Source organism: Macrobrachium rosenbergii, chromosome 10, assembly GCF_040412425.1.
Source record: "Macrobrachium rosenbergii isolate ZJJX-2024 chromosome 10, ASM4041242v1, whole genome shotgun sequence".
NCBI classification, from domain to species: Eukaryota; Metazoa; Arthropoda; class Malacostraca; order Decapoda; family Palaemonidae; genus Macrobrachium; species Macrobrachium rosenbergii.
Window position 1 is genome coordinate 61,904,102 of NC_089750.1, and position 21,576 is coordinate 61,925,677.

General features: G+C 35.5%; 1 long non-coding RNA gene across 1 annotated transcript; it reads left to right on the forward strand.

Moving 5' to 3' along the window:
* Positions 1 to 160: 160 nt before the first annotated feature.
* Positions 161 to 21,017, forward strand: LOC136842691 (uncharacterized). The gene is made up of 4 exons (XR_010854306.1): positions 161 to 289; positions 10,262 to 10,416; positions 12,473 to 15,131; positions 20,774 to 21,017. It is a non-coding gene; the product is annotated as an uncharacterized lncRNA (long non-coding RNA).
* Positions 21,018 to 21,576: the final 559 nt, after the last annotated feature.

Sequence of the window (21,576 nt, forward strand, 5' to 3'; positions counted from 1 at the left end):
ATGACAATGCCTGCGATATTTCAAGAAGACCACTACTCAAGTATCCTTGTCATTTCTTTGTAGAAAATACCATTTTACACCTCAGCCAATGAGAGGGTGTAAAGCAAAACCTTTGACCCAATGGGAGAGGTTCTTACATAGCTGCTTCTACGTATGTCTTGATGGAGGCCTCTGATTGGCTGAGGGGAAATACATAGTCTTCTTGAGGCCTTCCTTTGGTTTCCTTGCCCTTTTCCGCTGTAGAAGACCTGATGGAAACATCTAGTTTGCTTCTAACTTTGGGCTGAAGGTGAGGTAACAGTTGGCTAGTGGTTTTTTTTTTTTTATTTAGAAGTGTCGATGTTGTAGTAATTAGGTGGAATTTTAATGCAAGGTATATATGTAGCGTGAAAGTCTCTACTTATATAATATATATTAAGACATATTCTGACTACTATTATCCGGACAGGTTTGTTCTGCAGTTGGTCATATTGGTTCTTTTTTTCTTTTTTCCAAAATCAATGGTTATGAATTTTTTAGGTGAATTGTGGCTATCAAAAACTGCTTCCACTTTATTTTCACTTAAAACACCTTTAAGAGGTATGTCAAACTGGTTAATATAGTTCATTTGTGGTGGAACGAACATAACTTCCAAATTTATTTTTGTATATTGTAATGGAATTCATGGTGTTGAGACGATTTTTTTATCCTTAAGCAGTCACCAGGTATGCTGGGACTCTGAGGCGAGGATTTTAAATTTTCATTAGTTCATAAAGTTCAGATTTCAAATCTGATATTCGTACATAGTCTGAACTTAAAATATCGCTAGGAAATTTATTTCATCCGATTACTACTGCATCTTACCATTTTTTAAATCTTTAAGGCAGCAGATCAGTGCAAGTACGTGGAAATTCTGACACCTCAGATTTGTTGGTTAGGAATGACTAATAGGCTGTGATGTTACTAGGAAACATTTTTAGGGACAATTCTTGAGTAAAACAATAAGGATTATACATGCTGAGTTAGAGTAAGAAACCTGGAAACCTGGAAGTCTCAAAATTGGCAGCATTTTCTATGACTGAGTAGATGCTCTTTGGGAGGGAAGACTCGCCCTTTCTGCCAGTTTTTCTCCCCGATGTCGTTGGCAAGCAAAAGCAGAGGGCATTTATGTAGATTAACGCAGCCTGGTTGCCAACAAGATTCAAATTCGAGGTTCACCAGGTAAATCACGGTGCTTGAAGTATATTTAAAGTGCTACCCGTGAGACCACGTAGTCCATCTTAAAAGATGGTAATTGGCTTTCTCGATGAACCGTAAATTCGTCGCACGGCAGGAATTTGTAAACTGGTTAATGATTGCAGTCCACTGACTTCAGGCCCAGCCTGACAAAAAGGAACCTAGTCAAATCCTATCGGGCTCTGTAAAAGCCAAATGGATTTCAGTCAGACGTGGTTCCACTCCTTTAACAAAGAATGTTTGTTCACAACTTTGCCTAACTAATAGCATACTATACGCGCTTAAAACCCCAGTGAATTCCATTTTGGTTTGCAGTTTTCGCTCTATTAAGCAATATCTGACCTCATATGCGTAAGGAAATTAGTTTTTCTGGAGTCTTGCCAGCTTGCATATCCTCCAAAACTTTACAGTATCAAAGGGGCACTTATGTTGAGCAAAAGTTCCAGTTTGTAGTTTCGAATTTTTTATTTTTCAAAGGCTTCGTACCTGAATGTCAATGAAATCAAAGTAACTTTAAATCTGCAGTCCCATGATCTTCCGCAGTCATGTGAAGTCTTACCCTGTATTTTAACTTCAATTCAGTGACCTACTCATAATAAGTGTTGACTTTTTTGCTCTGATTAAAGGTATCTCAAATTTTCAGAATTTTTCATAGTTCTTACATACTGGGTTAAGATTAAGTAAAATTGTCTGTGGTCTGACTGGTCAGTTTTAGGCGAATATAGAATCTATTGGTCTTAATATCAAGAATAGGCATGGAGTCAGGTAATTTTCGTTGGGCTCTTTAAGTCTAGTAAAGCATGTTTAATAAGCACATTAATTCGGCAAGATAGTTTTGATAGCTAGATTGATCACAAGTTCATGTGAGTTTTGTATATAAACTGATCGCATGTGACAAGTTTAGTATAGTTAATTCTAATAACCCTGAATGCGTAAGATCCACGCAGGATTTGCGACGTCAAATGAACGTTAACCTGAGAAAAATCGGCTTTCTGTGAAGTGTATTTGACAGCCTGATACTGTTCACTTTGCAGCAGTAGTAACTTTTTTCATGTCAGAACTAAATACAGTAAGAATAACCACTTTTTTCATCAATAGATCAACAATACTGAATATCAAGAGTCTTTGATAAATTAAAGGTTAAGACTAATCACATGGGTATAAGGACGTCAGGGTCACGCCGTTGATGAAAATGCTTTGGAGGACCATGTTTTGTATTTAAAACCAAACCGTCAGTATGTCAACATTAGGGTTTTTTTTTTAGACTGGTCGTTCCTATACAAAAAGTATGCGATAAAAGTCCTTTAGGTAAGAAGTGAAATTTTTAAGTTGAAGTTGATTGGAGACATGGAAATAGTTTGATACAAACTAGGTGTTTTCCTTTAAATATTTAAGTTGTCTTTGAACTGCTCCTGAGACAATCAGTTGTAAGGGAGGTTTTTACAATAAGTTTACTAAAATATCTTGCTTTTTCATACTGCTGTTGGTACGGATCAAGATTAATAAATGTAAATTAAGCTGCTTTTATCTTAGACAAACTTGGAAATTAATGGACTCAGTGCATTTCTTGTGAAGCAGTTAAACTAGACTTGTCGGATACCTGTAGATTAATGCCAGGAATTTCAGTGTTAGACAAGGGATCAAATGTTAAATGTTGGTTAAATTGAATACTGGAAAGTTTTATGTACCCTTCTGTTCAGTTGCATATACACAAAGTTAAGGTAAATGCGTCAGAAGAGCATTTATGAAATACGATCTTGTTTTAAAGTCCTAAAAGCAACTAAGAGTGCTTGACTGAATCTTGAGATACTAGTTATCTGGATAAATTGCGATAATTTTTTAGGTTATAGGAGTCAATTATGGTTGCCTGCTCGGTGGGGTCTTTGGCGTGTGTATTTTTTTTCTAATTTTGTGGGTGGGCTTTTTGGATACAATTTACTTTAATTCTGGGGGCGGGGCTTTTGGATAAAATTTAGATTATCTTGATTTGGTCATATTTTATACCGTGACTGGAAAATCGTGTATTGTGGAAGCTTTCTAGGAGTCGTGGTTTTTCTACGTACGGTGGAAAGTTATAAATTCACTGTGATGATCAATGTACCATGTATATTAATTTTTCCCGGAGTTTACCGTTTCAGTATGGTCAGGAAAGTTTGGTTAGATTGTACGGCCGTTTTGCATGGGAATTTCTTAAGTAACTAAGGCTGAACTAATTAATATTCGCTGCTGAATACTGGAAGAGTGTAATTTTTTACTGCTAACACGGGTCGGTCAGATAACGAAGGTTTAGCTCAGTGTGAAAAGAGGGGTCGCTGCATAGTTCTGAAGATCTTTTAAGCTTTATTAACTATTTTTAGTGGGCATTAATTTTTATCCCAGGCAGAGCTCACTGCATTGATCGTGGACTTTCCTTGTCAATACTCCATTATTTCACTGGCTTTTCATCGTTGTTACAGTAAAAAGTCAATTATCGTAGGCTGGATAAAAAGTTACTCTGATGATTTTTCGTAAATATAAATGTACATCGCCTGAATTTTTAATCAGACCAGTACGTGAAAGAGCGTATTGGGGTTTATATGCATTTAATACACGTGGATTTGAGGGTTGGTATCTTTATACTGCGTGAAGTCGAAATATTTTATTCTAACATGGTCTGGAGAATTGCTTGATCGAGTAGTAAATTATCCAGAAAAAAAAATTCAACCTCTTGAGGGGTACAGAATGACCCATACACTATGAAAGGCCAATGTTTTTATTTACTGAAAGGGGTTGGAACGCAGCTGCAAAATATAGCTTAACTGGCTTTGAAATTGCAACGCAGCATCCATGTAACCACATTCGACTTTATTTCATCTGGTATCTGCTGCCCTATTTTGAATGAAAAACTGGTAGGGTTGTTTAATCTAATTGACGTCCCATGGCTGATAGTTTGCAAGGTGCAATACCGGACAAAGAAAATCGAATGCAAATAATGCTTGTGAAGCTTAGAACTGAGTTTTCAGAGTTTTCAGAAAAATACTGGTAACCAATTTTTAGGTTGACCTTTTAACGGTCAACAATATTTTTATGCCGTAGCTTTAGTTTAAACGAGTTTTTGGTAATGCCAGGCTGACCAACCGCTCTACCTCGATGCTAATTATCTTGGCCATATTTTGCTCAAACCCCACTTACTGAAGCTTTTCCATTTCCTTGGTTAGCAGTAGGTTCGTGTCTGATAGAATTTTTCGTTTTAGGAAATAATTGGAGCCTCTATTGTATAAGCTGATAGGACTATAAATAAGCTGATAGAATTTTATAATAAATGATAGGATCATATAAAATAGATGCGAAGTTTCAATACCAGAATCTCTTGGACTTATATTGGTTAATGGAAAGCTACCAGTCGAGCTGTAAAATGTTGACGTAAATAACTTGTTACGGTTAATTATACCCCAGTCAGTCAAAATTTAAGACCTCTGGGGAGAAATTTCCGATGGGGAACTTTTAACCGTAACTGAGGTGGTTACACAAATCTGGGTGTAGATGCACTATTGTCATGAGATTTAAAACTTTTCCACTGAACGAGCTGGTATTTCAAAAGAGGAAAAATTTATATTTACTTTTTAATACATTTTTTTTCTTTCGATTTCATCTTGACTAAGTTCAATATTCTTAGCCTGACCCTAACAAGGAATAGTCCTGGATAGAGAAGTATACAAACTCGCCTGATCTCTAACGAATTTACATGTGCTTGAGATTACTTAACACATTTCACAGTATTGTGATGGCTTGCTTTAATGGATGTAGATAGAACATTGCATCTTAAAGCCTTTTGGTCAACGGTACAAAAGTTCCCAAGTTGAGTATTTGGAATATTACCTACTTTTAATAGCTGGTATTGGTAGCCTGGTGTTTTAAGGCTGAAAGTCAGTGCTAGTGTAAGCGCAGGTTTTTTTTTCTTTAGGGGATAATTGGGAAGGCCACAAAAGCCACCTGGGTTTTAATTTCCCCAAATTCGTAGGCTTTTTAACTGTTAACAGATTTAATTTAACTGATCATTGACAGCTACTGGTAGCTCGGGAACCCGCAGTGAAATTGAAAAAAGGTCAAGAAAAACTGAATAATTTTAACTGTTCATTGTTTGTAATTGCTTCGTAACAAAACTTTTCGTAATTAAACCTGAAGCAAATTTTGAATTTATAGGCACCCTTGACCCTGGTGGGACTCGTGGAGACACGAAGATAAGTTAGAACCCAGCTACAAAAATTTTAAATCCTGTTTATTTTGAGCTCGGCCGCTCTACTAGGTTCTGCTGAAGTCTACATTTATAGAAAAGAATTGTATTTTATCAAATTTGACTTGAATCAGTGATAGCCCGTGACACGGGAGCTGCCATGGTTTTTTCTTTTCTAAAGATGGTAGATTGCTTTTTGTCTAACGCAATTGTTTAAATGAATGCTACAGAAATAATCGTAGTGATACGTAGAATACATAGAATTTAGGCCAAAGGCCAAGCGCTGCGACCTAGGTCATTCAGTACTGAAAGGGAAATCAAGAGTAAAAAGGTTAGAAAGGTGTAGATGGGGAACTTTGCAGTTGAAGCTATGACACAATTGTTAGGAGAGGGTGGATAGCAAGATGGAAGAGAATATGAATGGAGGTACAGTAAAAGGAATGATAGGGGTTGCATTTAGGGGCCGAAGGGAGGATGTAAAGAACCTCAAGTAATGCCTACAGTGCACCATATGAGGTGCACTGAAGGCACTACCCCTCTATGGGGGTAGTGAAAAGTATTCTGGTATCCTGAGGGAATATCTGAAATAAATTTTTCCTTCACGAGCAACGACCGAAGTTTTCGTAAATGCAGCTCTTAATATTTCTTTTATATGGAAAATGTTGCAATTTATGCAAAATTGGAGCCCCTCTTGGTAGGGAGGTTAGCACTGGTAACTTGGTTATGCCTTGCTGTTCAGGTGCTATGCTTTATCATGAGGTAAACTAAACCTGAAAGTTTTTTGTCGAATCTAATAGGTCTCGGATAGTCAGTATTGGACGTGTTGCTTTCTTGAATTGACTGGTTAGCTTTCGATAATTAGTTACTGTGCAAAGAAACTTATTTTATAAGGTTGAGTATTGCGGGAACCTTCGAAGAGATGTAATTTGAGGAGAGGAGGAACCAGGATCCAGAAACTACTCTGGATCCTGGGAGGAACCCCATGCTTAAGTAAACGACTCGTTTGCATTATTCTTTACCGTATTCTTAAAGCATACCTGTAAACCATACATTCTTGTTGGGCGAACTAGCACTCAATTAATTTGAAATGAGAATGGAAACTTAAGAGGATGCGGTGATAAGAATGTGATTACGCAATTTTAGATGTTTGAAGCTACAGCTGATAGTAAGTTTGATACGCAGATAGGGTTCCAGTGTCCACATTTGACACAAGAGGGACTCTTACTGAAGTGAAAATTACTTTTTTTCACGTTCCTGTCAGTCATTTCGGTAAAATTTAACCACTTTTATTGGGATTTTTAACTCATTAACTTAAACGCCCTGCGGGCAAGATTGACTGGTTTATTTCTTAATTTTACTGAAAGTCGTGCCACCTGTTAAAAAAAATTGCTGTCCTGTTTAACCAAGAATATAAAATTTGTAAGTTAACTGGAATTTTCCTTTGAGTTAAGTGGAAGCACAGATGGAAACCTTATTCCAACGATTTTGCAGTTTCACGGATTCATTTTTTTTTTTTTTGTGGGGGGATTGATCAGTAAATCGTAACTTTTATTTTTAATGCAACTTATACGGTTATTTGTCAGGTAAGTTGCCAATTTCGTTTAAACTTTTAATATAACTGGATTTTTTTTGGTGTTGAATATTTAAGTTAACTGTACAAAGGTTGATCAGAAATTGAAGTCCACCATACGGATATGGAGACTTGCATTGCCAAAGTAGATTTGATATAAGGGAACCTGGGTAACGACTGCTTACGCATATAAGGTTGCATCATAAACAGATCATTCATGCGGGACCGTCAGCGGACTAGGAATTATTGCCGTGTAATTGTCAATCAATTTGTTTGGTTATCCATCCTGGGACAGCTTTGATAGAATATGAAGGTAAGGCTTCAGGGACATCAAATCCATAATCTCTAACCTTATAACTTCCTTAGAGAGTCTAAGCATAAAAAATGAATGATTTTGATGGCAAATTTTTTTTTTTAGGGAAATTGCTACAGTTTGTATTGGTCACTTTAGCATTCCTTTGAAACGTAATTCCAGATTTACGTAGTTTATGATCCTTGAACGATATTTTTTTACTAGCACCATTCTTTCTCTTTTCGATCCCTATTGTGCTGCTTAGAGATTTTATATTTCTGGTCATATGCTAGTTTCCTAGTCAGTGCTTTGGAATTCAGTTCTTAGTTCAATTCTATATAGAATCTTCAGTCCGTGTTCTTCATAGGTTTCTTAAAATGGGTATTTTGTACTTTAGGAATTGTTGACAAAGCTTTTAGGCTACATATGAGTGAATTATATTTAAAATGCGGTACCCTTCGTTCCCCATCTTTAACATTGGTAATTTAGAGCGTGGGGATTTTAGTGAGCTGTATGGTACGAGATCCACTTGTTCTGTGCCACGCAGTTTGGTATCAGTAATTTACAAAAATTAGCACTGTACTCATGGAACAAGTACGCCTGCTGTAACAATTAAAATGTTGAAAAACACTAGGAGGATATACGGTAATTCGCATATGGCCGAAATCTTGTATATCAGGATCTGCAGATTTGCGGCGGTTCTGTAATGAACCACTAAGACCATCGTCCACCTCTCGCGAAATTCTTTTTAAACGCAAAAAGCTGCTAACAGCGGTTTGACGTCCAGCTTGGTGTAAACCAGTGCAATTGCTTTGCTGTTTTCGTTGTTTTCCTTCCACTGACTCGACATTTTGCAGTTTAAATAAAAAACCTTCGGATTTTAGTCCTGGTAAATGTTTTAAATTAACATGGCTTTCATATACTGGAATTAAGAACTTACCGTCGTAAAGTTAAGTGTTTTCCCCATAGATTTTTACAGCGTTTCAGTGGAAAAATTATCTTTAAGAGAAATTTTCTGTAAATAGCCAGCAGCTTTGTTTGATCTCGTATCAATTTTTGTTTTATCTCTTTATCATTTAGAACTATCGTGTATTTGCCAGTCAACTTTAGTTTGTTCCTGTCACTTGTGCTGTTTTGTGTAATTTGTCCATCGCGATTGCCGATAATAAAAACCACAGAACTAACAAGGCTGGGTACTACATCATATAGGCGTCTCACACTACTGGACCTTTGTTAGCACTTGAAAATTTTGGTATATAAAGCAGCACTGCACTTTAGGTTTTTAATGACAGGTAAACCGAAGTCTAAACCGGACATCGATTAATTACATAGCTTGATACTTGAAACCTTTGTCAAGTGTTTCTGGTTCTTTGGCTAGCAATTTGTATGTGCGTGCTGTATCTTTTAACTATTACGGGGATCTGTTGTAAGACTGTAGCTCTTTGTTAAACTGTAACTAGTGAAAGGTATCTTCAAATACCTGTCAAATCTCGTGAGTTTGAATCTGGGCACTCCATTTCTTTAAAGTCTAGTCTTCGTTTTTCATTCTTATTTGTGCATATTCCCACCTAGTTTTAAGTTAAAAAATGTTCCCAGAATTTCCATATTTAGGACAGCAGTTTTCATATGTTACCAATGCATTTAGCATACATTGTATGTCCTATATCTGCCTTAATTGCGTTTGTATACTTCTAGCGTGCCTGGCTATAACCTGAGGATTTTTTAATCCAGTCTTTTGTAATAAAATCTGAAGTATTCAGACTGCATACGGCAGATTGAAGAAAATGTTAATTAACATCAACAGGTAGAATGTTTGAAATAGCGAAAGTCATAAACGAAGAATGGTGTTGGGAAAATTTTTAATAAAAGGATTTAGTACGTTCCAAGCACTACAAAGTTATTATTGCCAATAAGGGTAGTAAACTTGAATGCCTTGGACAGAAGTACTAGGTGGTTATTTGATCCTTTGTATACGGAAAATGGTAATTGGTTGGTTGAGAGCAGATAGAATGTCAATGAGAATAGACATGATAGCTTGAGTAAGCTTTTATAATTCTGCCTTCCAATTGTAAACGTTAGCCTTACAAAAAAATTACTGTAAAATGAGGAAAAGTGTTATTCCAAAAATGAGTAATTTTTAATCTTTATAGTTGACTATGCGTAAATACGAAGCTGGTGTTCGCTGTTATAGTATTCGCAGGATCCAGAGTATTCGTAAAAACACCTAGAATTCTCTGTAATCCTGGGAGCTACTGCTCTAGATTTGTTTGCCAAAGTGTACGGCAGTTCGTTAATGGGAGGGGTAACATCGGATCACGCTTCAGTGGTTGCCTTGTGAAACTTTCAGCAAGTTCGCATTTCCGACTCTCACTAAACTTAATCTACTTCTGTCCATGGAAATTATGGCAGTTTACTTTACTGGTAAAATGTCATAAAGTCAGTCTGAAATAAAAATATTAAGGACTACTTTATTTACGTGGTAAAGAGTACTATGTTTTGTATAGTTTAACTTCACCAACTTTTAAAATTCGATGATTTGCATAATGTTGTTTAATGGTAATACTTATATTTTCTGCTACAGTTTGTGGTGAAAATTGCCAAGGTTTAGGTCTAAGGGTGAGAATTTAAAGTTCACGAATGTGAATACGCGAGTGACCGAAGTGTTAGATGAGAATTTTAGCTCTGTAAAATAACATGTGATTTCTTAAGTTGCTATTTCATAGACCTAAGGTAAAATGAAGCGAGGATTTAATGTTTAGCTGTAGTTTGGCTTGCTGAATTTTGTAGTTGACATGAGCGGTATGTAATACGCTCTAACCATGGTAACATACAATTTCCTTTTATAGTAATTTTATTACCAGTAATTTTATTACCAGCTTATTCCGAAGTTTGGGAGAGCGAATTTTAGGTTAATTTATTTTGTAGCTTGAAGGTAACTGCGGTACTCACTGAAGTTTTTTTTTTTTTCCAGGAAAAGCAACTCCACAATGCCTACGAACCAAGATGACAAGAATAGGACCAAGAGGATAGGATTAGCAACTTGGCAGTGTCCTTGGACCAAGAGGAATTTACCCTGTCTGGCGTAGATTGAGAAGTTGCCACAGTGAAGCATAGTATAATTTCCAGGTAATTGTTTCACCATTAAAATATTAAAGGCATGGAATACACTATCCTGTTTAGTTTCCCAAAAATTGCCAGGTCTTTAAACTAAGATCCAAGGTGTTATGGACATGTACGTTGCTCATGTATTCTGAATTACTTCTATGACAAGTATTTGTGAAAGTTTCTCTGAAAAAAAAAATTGCTAGGAAATTATTTTAGAGAAATCTCAATAGTCAAAGGCTTGAGAGTTATGGAATAAAAGCTTTCCACAAGTAAATTTTTTTGCGGATGGTTTATGAACATTTGGTTTAGTTAAAATTAGTGTTTACAATGGAGATTGATACAGGTAATATCTTTTAAGAAAGATAATAGCGCAGATTTTGTCAAGTGTTTCTGGTTCTTTGAGTAGCAATTTGCATGTGCGTGCTGTATCTTCCTTTTAACTATTACGGGGATCTGTTTCAGGACTGGCTCTTCTTTGTTGAACTGTAACTAGTGAAAGGTCTCTTCAATAGCTGTCAAATCTCGTGAGTTTGAACCTGGGCAGACTCCATTTCTTTAAAGTCTAGTCGTCGTTTTTCATTCTTATTTGTGCATATTCCTGCCTAGTTTTAGTTTAAAAAAAAAAGTTCCCAGAATTTCCATATTTAGGACAGCAGTTTTCATATTTTACCAGTGCATTTAGCGTACATTGTATGTGTTCTGTAGCTGCATTTACTGCTATTTCTTCCATTTACTAGTGTTTGTATACTTCTAGCGTGTCTGGCTATAATCTGAAGATTTTTTTAACCCAGTCTTGTGTAATAAAATCTGAAGTATTCAGTCTGCATACGGCAGATGGAAGAAAATGTCAAGAATTATCATCAACAGGCAGAATGTTTGACATAGCGAAAGTCAAAAACGAAAAATGGTGTGGGGAAAATTTTTAATTAAAGGATTTAGTGAGTTCTAAGCACTACAAGTTATCATTGCCAATAAGGGTAAACTTGAGAATGCCTAAACTTGAGAATGCCTTGGACAGAAGTACTAGGTGGTTATTTAATCCTTTGTGTAAGGAAAATGGAAGTTGGTTGGTTGAAAGCAGATAGAATGTCAATGAGAATAGACATGATAGCTTGAATAAGCTTTTATGGTTCTGACTTCCAATTGTAAAGGTTAGCCTTACAAAAAAAAAAGAGAAACTTAAAAAGGTTAGCCTTACAAAAAAAAAAGAAACTTAAAACTGTTATTCCCAAAATGAGTGATTTTTAATCTTTATTAAACGAAAATACGAAGCACGAAGCTGGTGTTCGCTGTTATAGTATTCGCAGGATCCAGAGTATTCGTAAAAACGCTAGAATGAGAATCTCTGTAATCCTGGGAGCTACTGCTCTAAATTTGTTTGCCGAAGTGTACGGCAGTTAGTTAATGGGATGAGGGGTAACTTAACGGATCACGCTTCAGTGGTTGCCCTGTGAAACTTTCAGAAAGTTCACATTTCCGGCTCTCACTAAACCTTATCGACTTCTGTCCATGGAAATTATGGCAATTTACCTCATAACTTTACTGGTAAAATGTCATAGACAAGTCAGTTTGAAATTAAAATATTAAGGACCACTTTATTTACGTGGTAAAGTCTACTACGTTTTGTATAGTTTAACTTTACCAACTTTTAAAATTCGATGATTTGCATAATCTGCTGTTTAATGGTATACTTATATTTTCTGCTACAGTTTGTGGTGAAAATTGCCAAGGTTTAGGTCTAGGGGTGAGAATTTAAAGTTCACGAATATGAATACGCGAGTGGCAAAAGTGTTAGATGAGAATATTAGCTCTGTAAAATAACCTGTGAATTCTTAAGTTGCTATTTCATAGACCTAAGGTGAAATGAAGCGAGAATTTAATGTTTAGCTGTAGTTTGGCTTGCTGAATTTTGTAGTTGACATGAGTGGTATGTAATACGCTCTAACCATGGCAACAGAATTTCCTTTTATAGTAATTCTATTACCAATTTATTCAGAAATTTGGGAGAGCGAATTTTAGGTTAATTTGTTTCGTAGATTGAAGGTAACTGCGGTACTCACTGTTTTTTTTTTTCCAGGAAAAGCAACTCCACAATGTCTACGAACCAAGATGACAAGAATATGACCAAGAGGATAGGATTAGCAACTTGGCAGTGTCCATGGACCAAGAGGAATTTACTCTGGCGTAGATTGAAGAGAAGTTGCCACAGTGAAGCAAAGTATAATTTTCAGCTAATTGTTTCACCATTAAAATATTAAAGGCATGGAATACACTATCCTTTTTAGTTTTCCAAAAATTGCCAGGTCTTTAAACTAAGATCCAAGTTGTTATGGACATGTACGCTGCTCATGTAATCTGAATTACTTCCATGACAAGTATTTGTAAGTTTCTGAAAAAAAATTGCTAGGAAATTATTTTAGATCTTAATAGCCAAAGGCTTGAGAGTTATGGGATAAAAGCTTTCCACAAGTAAACTTTTTGTGGATGGTTTAGGAACATTTGGTTTAGTTAAGGAATGTAGTGTTTAGAACGGAGATTGTGATACAGGCAAATATTTAAGAAATCAGGAGATAATAGCGTATATTTTTCTCAACAGCGTTATGATGCAAAGTAGTCTCCAAAGTGATTAAAAAAAACTTTGTAAAGAAACTGCGAATGAAGGTTTTTAAGTTTATAGGTGTAAATTGCAGCAAATAGGTTTTCTCAAATGTCTGAAGTAACTAGAGAAGAAAATTTTAGGTCTGTAGCGATGCAAGTACGGTAGGATAATGCAATAATCAGACTGAGGAGAGATACTGTAAAGTTCTGTTCTATCCAGTAGACTAATCTAAAAAAATTTCGGTAAAACATTTCGTTTAGATGGAGTGCAGGTTATTAAATTTAAATTTTTAATTATGCTAGGTATGTTACAACCCGAAATTTCATTTAATCAATGTAAGATTTCGTCTGGATGCAATGTATGTTGTTAGAATGACAGTTAGTTTTAACTATTATTTTTACAAATTTTCATTTTTTAATCGTTAGTATGGTGACTAAGGTGGTTAGAAAGTAATGCTTATCCAAGAAAATCTTACTTCTCTGATACTAGGCTGTGGTTTTTTTTTTTTTACAAATTTCACATTTTTAATCCTTATTTTTAATCCTTAGTGTGGTGGCAAATTTCATATTTTTAATCCTTATTTTTAATCCTTAGTATGGTGGCAAAGGTGGATAGAAAGTAATGTTGTCCAAGAAAATAAAAAATTTGAAAAGATCAAAGTATAAATTTGGTTTTCTTTCGTAAACTGTTAGTAAGGCCTACTGAGAACCTGAATGCTTTCAGTACAGTATACCATTTTATAGGATAGCGGATTTGTTCAACTGCATGTATACTAAGGAAATTTTTTTTTTTTTTTTTTTGCCTTAAACCATGACATTTAGGAATGGTTTAAGGCCAGTGCTTTTTCATTCACTGAAATGAAAGATAATTAGCATTAATTAGTTTCGAAATTTCTAGTGATTTAAATTTATCCGACCTAAAAAATAAATTAGCAGGACTTTGACTAACTTTAAAATGTAAGATTTTTAGGTAAGAACCTATTCATCCATATTGTCATTAACATTAACTCTTAGCCTTTCATCCATAACAGAATATTTAACTTAGAACGAAAAATTCTTTTTGCTGCATTCGCGAGATTTGAGTTGTACTATATGGAAATTAAACAACCATTACTTGAAAGACTTGCATATCTTGGCGAGATTTCCAAGAAGCTCGTTAAAGATTAAGTCTTGACTAATGTTAGTGTTCGGTGCTATTGAATGTTAAGTGAATTCATAGTTTGCAAAGAATAAAATAGCGGAGCAGGAAATTCTTCAGGTGTCCTTAACATCGGGTTCCCAGATGGATTTCAAGGGTATATCAGTGACATTCAGTTGCGCCGGATCATCCAACCATATTAATGAATACTACCATTAGTTTAAACAAGCCGTATCTACAATATCAGGTTTTAAGAGTCGGTCAGATAATTTGTAGAAAGCAATGTACCTGGTTCGGGAAGTCTAATTGTCCTCTAGAAAGCTGTCTAATTTAGGTATATCCATACTGTTAGGATTTTCAGTTGCCTTGTTTTAGGAACGTTAAACTATTTTAGGTTATTTCACAAGGAATTCCCGAAAAAAAATTTTGTTCTGCCTGAGATCTTCAGCTCTTCAGTTTAGCTATGCAAACACCTGAATCGGCTTGATGTTTCACTGCTTTATGAATTTTTTACGACAGTTAAGAACTGAAGTTTTAGTTTTCCCCTTGACTCAGCTCTCCCCATTTGTTCTGTTAGTCACGGCGTCAGATAACTCCCAACATACTTTACACATTTTCCCACTGAACATTTTTTCTGTACCAAAGTTAGCTAACTTCCTCGGCCATTTTCTTCATGTCCCGAAGTTTTTCTGAGAAATTTGAGCAATACATTTTTAGTATTTGGGCTGTACGTACTGTACATACGAACACCAGATTTATGCTCGTACCACTCTTGACAAGTGCGATGTACTAATTAGCCTAAAATGAGAGGGTAATTAGGAAAATGTGGCAGTTACCATGCACTTTCTGTATACTTGAATGGCAATTTTAACAAGTATTTTTCTTGGCAGGTATGCAGTAAGCGTGGAAATGGAAAGATGAAGGGAGCGAGCTCCTTGCTGCGCTAGTATTTTGTGACTAGGACAGTCAATCAGCAGATGCAGTTACCCATTAGAACAGGGTACTGAAGCCATATTAGTTGAAATATGAAAGATTCAAATGGCAATGAAGCCCTTAACTTTGTGATTTTCCAAATGTTTGTTATTGCACCCTAGAAAGGATGGATTGAAGCGTATAGCTTAGTTTAGTAACATGGTAAACCAGTGTATTGCTAAAGGTTGTTTTAGGTAATTGCTTCTGTTCTCTTAATAGCTATTGTATTTGTCATTAATGATCTGGTATTGCTTGTGTGGGCTTCGGTGCCAAGATCACTTTATGGTCAGTGTCTCAGTGGCACTAGTAGTACCATACAGTTAAGGAAACTAATAGTAATTTTTAGTATGATTACTTATGGAACATTTTCTTTGTTTTTCATTGCGAATTTGAGAACTGGTAGAACTTTCACATTGTTCTTATATACACACTTTGTGATACAAAGGTTTAACCTTCACATTAAGTTCTTATACACTGTGATACGAAGGTTTAATTGAGAATTGTTGAAAGTTTGCAACAATTACTTTGTAATGTTTTTGCCAAATGTCTTAAAGGTCTAGGAAATACTGAAATATCTGAATTATTCATGATCCTATAATCCGGCATATGACAAAACTTGGTCAAACTGATTGATACATAGCAATTATACCTATAGATTACAACTTTCATGATCATGATCATGTAAGCTATTTCGGACTTGTACACTAACAGTACTGTCCTTGAAACAAGGTGTGACAACCTCGTGTCAGCCTAGTTAATCCAAAAAATTATTAGCTTTGTTCCCTTCAGCGAGTAACTTGAACTGCTTGGGAAATGGGATTTCGGTATAATAGCCACTGATGTATATGCTGATGGATAAGTGCCGCAATTAAAGAGGTGTATGTTACAATTTCTTAATGGAGAAGGAATATGGAAGCGCTTATTTATGAATCTTCACAAATCATTCACACTGCTGAATACAAAGCTGAAACTGATCGTTAGATTTCAGTCAATTAACTTTAAATTCTTAAACATAAACTAACCCAAGTTTTGGGGGAATTTGAAAATCAAGTTTTATTGGGAAGTTTTTCATAATTTTCACACGGACTGTAAGATCCTGAAAGGGCTAGATACCAATTTTCTCTTGCCTGGGCTGAAATTTCAAAATTTTGAGCGAACCAGTTTAGAGAGGCCTTTGAATCCAGTAACGAAATTTTTTCTTGATAATGTAAAGGAAGCAGCATAAATACTCTTTAATATGCAATGATCGTCTTAACGGGATTTTCAAGAGTACTGGGAAAGTTTTTTGGTGTTTGGAGTATAAGGGGAAATTTTTCTGGTGTTCATGAGAGTTGAGGGAAAGTTTCTTGGTTTGTGAATTCAAGCTTAGTAGTTTCTGGGATGGTTAGTGAATTCAAACTTAGTAGTTTCTGGGATGGCCTAAGAATTCAGGGGTAGTAGTTTCTGGAATGACCTGAGAATTCAGGGGTAGTAATTTCTGGAATGACCTGAGAATTCAGGGGTAGTTGATTCTGGGACGCCCTAAAAATTAAGGGGTGATTTTCTCGGATGGGCTAAGAATTTTTTTTTTTCTGGGATGGGCTAAGAATTCCTGTAGTTATTTTATGGATAGCTTGAATTCAGGAAGTTTTTCTGGGGGGATGACCTAAGAATTCAGGGGTTGTTGTTTCTGGAATGGGCTAAGAATTCGGTTTATTTTTTTCTAGGATGGGCAAAGAATTCCTGTGTAGTTTTAGGGATAGCCTGAATTCAGGAAGTTTTTGCTGGGATAGCCTGAGAATTCAGGGGTGGTTAACTATGGGGATGGCCTAAGAATTCAGGGGTGGTTGTTTCTGGGATGGGCAAAGAATTCGGGGTTAGTTTTTTCTGGGGTGGGCTAAGAATTCCTGTCTAGTTTTATGGGTAGCTTGAATTCGGAAAGTTTTTTTTTTTTTTTTTTTTCTGGGATGGCCTTAGAATTCAGGGGTGGTGGTTGCTGGATTGGCCAAAGAATTCAGGTGATGTTTCTGGGATAATAATTCAGGGGAAGTTTTTTCTGGTATGGCCTAAGAAATTCAGTGGAATTTCTTTTATATGGGAGGCCCTAACGGTTTTAGGGGTATTTTTCTACGGTCGCTTTGAGTTAGAGATAATTTTTGAGGTCTTATTACAATTCATGTTTTTGTTGCTAATCAAATATTCTGGGGTGTCGAACTTAGTGTTTTGGATGGAATCTAATTACGTAGATGGTTATACGGGATCAAACCTCATGGCAGACAATTTCAGCTGAGAGTTTGACCTTCGCAACATTATTTATGGAATAGGAATTCTTTGCTGAATTGTTGGGATGATATGGTGATAGGATGCCAAGAATGTTCTAAAGATCCCGAAGTTAGCTGATGATTTATACTTTTGTTTGCCAAGAATCTTTAAACAATCTCCTCCTGGCTCAAGATAATGACTTCAGTGCTAAAAGGAAAAGGAGATTCAAATAAGATTTCGTACATTTAACCATGATGTAGGAAAAGCGGGAAATTAGCAGGATTAGTTTTGAGGTTTCCAATGGAAGAATAATTTAGTCTGGTTAAGCATTTTAATTTTTTTTTTCTCTTGGAAAATTTTGACAGGAGTGAGTTAGGAAGCTGACAGTGTTGTAAGGTCATCCATCCATTCGATTTGTGAATTTGTGAATTGGTAGGACGCTTAAAATGGTTCTGAAATTGTAAATATTTAACAATGGTATACATAAGTAAAATCAGGCGTTATAGTTCTGAAAAGGGGAGGGGTTCATTCATGTGAACAAATATTTAGGCTTTCAAATGTCTGAGATGAGTTTTACTTTGCAAATGAAGTAAAATTTTGAAAGAATTATATTTTATGACCTTAAAACGGTAATTGTTGCTGATATAAAATAACCAATGTTACTAATAAACTTTAATCGTAATTTACTGATGTAAATTGGATACTACTAATGTAAATTGGATGCAAGAGTAGATCTGCCTTGAAAGGACAGATTGGATGCATAAATTTTATAATTTGACATATTTAATAACGTAACTTGAGTTTACTACTGGACCAATATTTAGTTTGTTCCCTATTTATAGTTCTAGGAGAATCGGTAATTCTTAGAACTGGAACATACAATGACCAATTCTTAGGCGTCAGCACGGTAATAATTTGTAAATTACGTACCTATCTCTTAATCGAAGTTTCTTGAAAACTAATGGTTAATTTACGTGTCAGTACTATACATTATAAATAAAATTACTACACTAAAGTTAATTAGGCGAATTATTTAAACTATCAGCATTAGAACTATTATACCTGAGGGAAAAGTGTACGAGAATTTTAAATTTAGTTTTGATTATAAATAAACTTTTAGTACACTAAGTTAATTAGGTGAATTATTTAAACTATCAGCATTAGAACTATGATACTTGATGAAAAAGTGTACGTGAATTTTAAATTTAGTTTATCAACATTCTAATATTTTCAATACCTGAAGCTTAAACTCATAATTATTAGTTGCAATGGTCATATGTATTCTTTCAGTTCTCAAAATACTTGGTAATAAACTATTTTTTTTTTCAAAACTGGAAGGTGGGGGGCGGGGGGGGGATAGAGCACAAAAGTAAATAGAATGGAATCTGAAGACGCTCATCACAGGAATTAGGAGCTGCCAGTTGACTCAGTGCAGAGATTTCTAGAAGATTATTTGGCATATCTGCTGGGGAAGGGAGAAGGTATAGGAAGAAATTGCCTTTATCCAGTATCTTAAAACTAACTTTGGCTGAGCTTTCTTTTTCGGTTCTTTTGTATCTCATAACTGTGTAGCGGTGGTATGAGATTTGGTAATGAGAGGAAAATTTAATTTCTTCATTCTAAGACCTTTGCAAGAATTTAAGAATTTTCATGGTATAAAATAACAAACCGTTTATTTGAAGTCCATAATATAGGTATAATTTAGGATGTAATACATGCCATAAGTTCAGAATCTTTAAAAAAAATGCCTGGGCTGCGAATGATTTTCGGGAATCCAGTCAATGTTGAAAATAGTAAGATTAAGGTGTCCAGAAAGTTTTGAAATCAAACGGGAGTTGTCACAATGTTGCAAAGTTTTTTAACATGCTGAACAAAACCAAAATTTTTCAGGCTGCTGCATATGAAAGGAAATGTTGCAAGAATATTCATGAGAAGCATTAATTTAAAGGTACTTAATTTTATTGCTTGTAGAACCAGTGACAAGTCAAATGGTCATAACCTGTTTTGGGTCTTGACAATATAGCAAAATGGGATAGTGTGAATTTTAAGTTACGGCCCAACTGAAAGTCATGGATATGTAACTCTGAAGCAAGGGAAAAATACTTAAAACATTTTTGCTTTTATAATATATCTGCTTTTACTAAAGAAAAATACTTTCAGACTCATTTACATACGAAAATGAGTAATGCTCTTCCTTTTATGTACAATGTCGAATTTTTACAGATTGGGGTATTCGATAGTTTCTTGTATACCATGTAGAAATCGGCATATATCAATACTGTACAGGGTAATTGAGAATTTTAAGTTTTTCATTGTTGGAGACTGCCTTGCATGGACACTTTACTTTGCCTTCCCCTAGTATTAAGTAAAATACTTCGTGATTGCAACGGCCAAGCCATACCAGATCATAAAACAAGGATAGCAAAAATTTTTTATCGAAGTGGAAAGGGAACTTTTAACAAATTTTGTAAAATCTAAAACATGGTATTTGAGGTCTCCACGGCGTGCTTCGTTTCTCAATGGCTTATCAAATGCCTTGCCATGTGGCCAATATTTTCTAACTGTTATTTGTAGATATCAGAACTTTCGACATAACAGTGGCTGTGGCTTATCTGCACGCTACTTATGCCCTGTGGTAAGCATTTTTTTCCCCTCAAGTTTAACGACAATGGCTTTGCAACCTAAAACTTAACTATTTAAACCACGAGCTCTGAATTTTTTTTTCCGTGGTGAGCATTCAGCCTTGTAATTAAATTTTTTTTTTACGATAGTAGCATTGCAACCTTATCACTTAATCATTTAAACCAAGAGTTGGTCTTATAGTTCCTTCACTGGGCAAGACAATAGGAAATTAGGGAAAATTACAAAGCAGGGGTTGTCTTTATTCTGTTATCAAGTTTAGGGAACTACTTCACGACCTCAAAGAAAGACTGTAGCTATTTGGCACACAAACTTGGCCTATCTTGTACCTTGGGAAAATTAACACCAAGTGGTTGACTTAAAGTATTCCTGGGTAATTGTTTGAGCATAAGGTAATGGCCATTTGATGTAACAACAAACAGCTGTTTTGCAATCTGCTTTATCACGGATTGATAAAAGTTTACAAACAACATGACATTAAAGACCTTTGGAGAACAGAGCACTTTCCCTAGATTTTTCCAAAATGAATTTAGAAGATTGAATATTTTACCCAAGCATTGTTAAAATGAGGGTTGGAGTCAGCAAGAGTACCGGTCGGTAAAATCTGCCTAAATTATGAAACTAAGCTGTTCATTACGCGTTAAACGTACCTGAAAAGGGCTTACTGATAACAGGGAACATTATCAAGATTCATATTAGTATATTAACGGACTTGACATGGATATCCTGTATTTAAAATTATACTGGTGATTACGGCAAGATATAATTGAAGTTTTTTTTATCTTGCAGATAACACACGAGTGGAAAGGAAGTGAAGTATACATCCCACTGGAGAGAAGTCTGAACATCAAGTAGCAAGCAAGGTACACAAGTAGCAAGCAAGATATCATGGAAAATTCAGGAACGCTAAGTAATGACGACGACAAGATGCCTAAAGACGTTTTGTTCTCTTCAGTACATTATAGTTGAAGAGATTTGTATTCCTAGATCAACTGCAAGAAAACCCTATAGGAGGGTATTAGTACTGGCTTTACGAAGTTAGGCTGTTCCAAGCACCGAGGCACTTTCTTACTTTCATTGGTCAAGATGATGTAAGATTGAGGGAGCTGGAGTCATTTGGATGGCAAGACTAGGAGAAAGGAATTTAACAAGGAAAGATGGAGTGGGGAGAAATATCCCACAGTTGCTCTCTAACAAGTGTAAAATAGTCAGTTGTCAAACAAAAATTGAAGACAGGAGAAAACGAAGTAAGGAATTTTAGAGGCAAAGCAGGAATTCTTTTACTGTCTGGAGAGTACTGTCAACCTCTCCACTCATGCTTTGGGTTCACTTCAAATCTTAAGGTCGTGTACACTTTTTTTTTTTTAAAAAGCAAGTGAAGAAAAAGTCTGTTGCTTTTTCACAAAGTGAAAGTATATTTCAAGATATTAAGATTTGAAGAGAACCCATAGCATGAGTGGAGAGGTTGACAGTACTCTCCAGACAGTAAAAGAATTCCTGCTATGCCTCTAAAATTCCTTAATTCGTTTCTTCAATCTTGTTTAAATTGCTAACTTAGTTTCCCCAATTTAAATTCCCCTATATATTGTTTT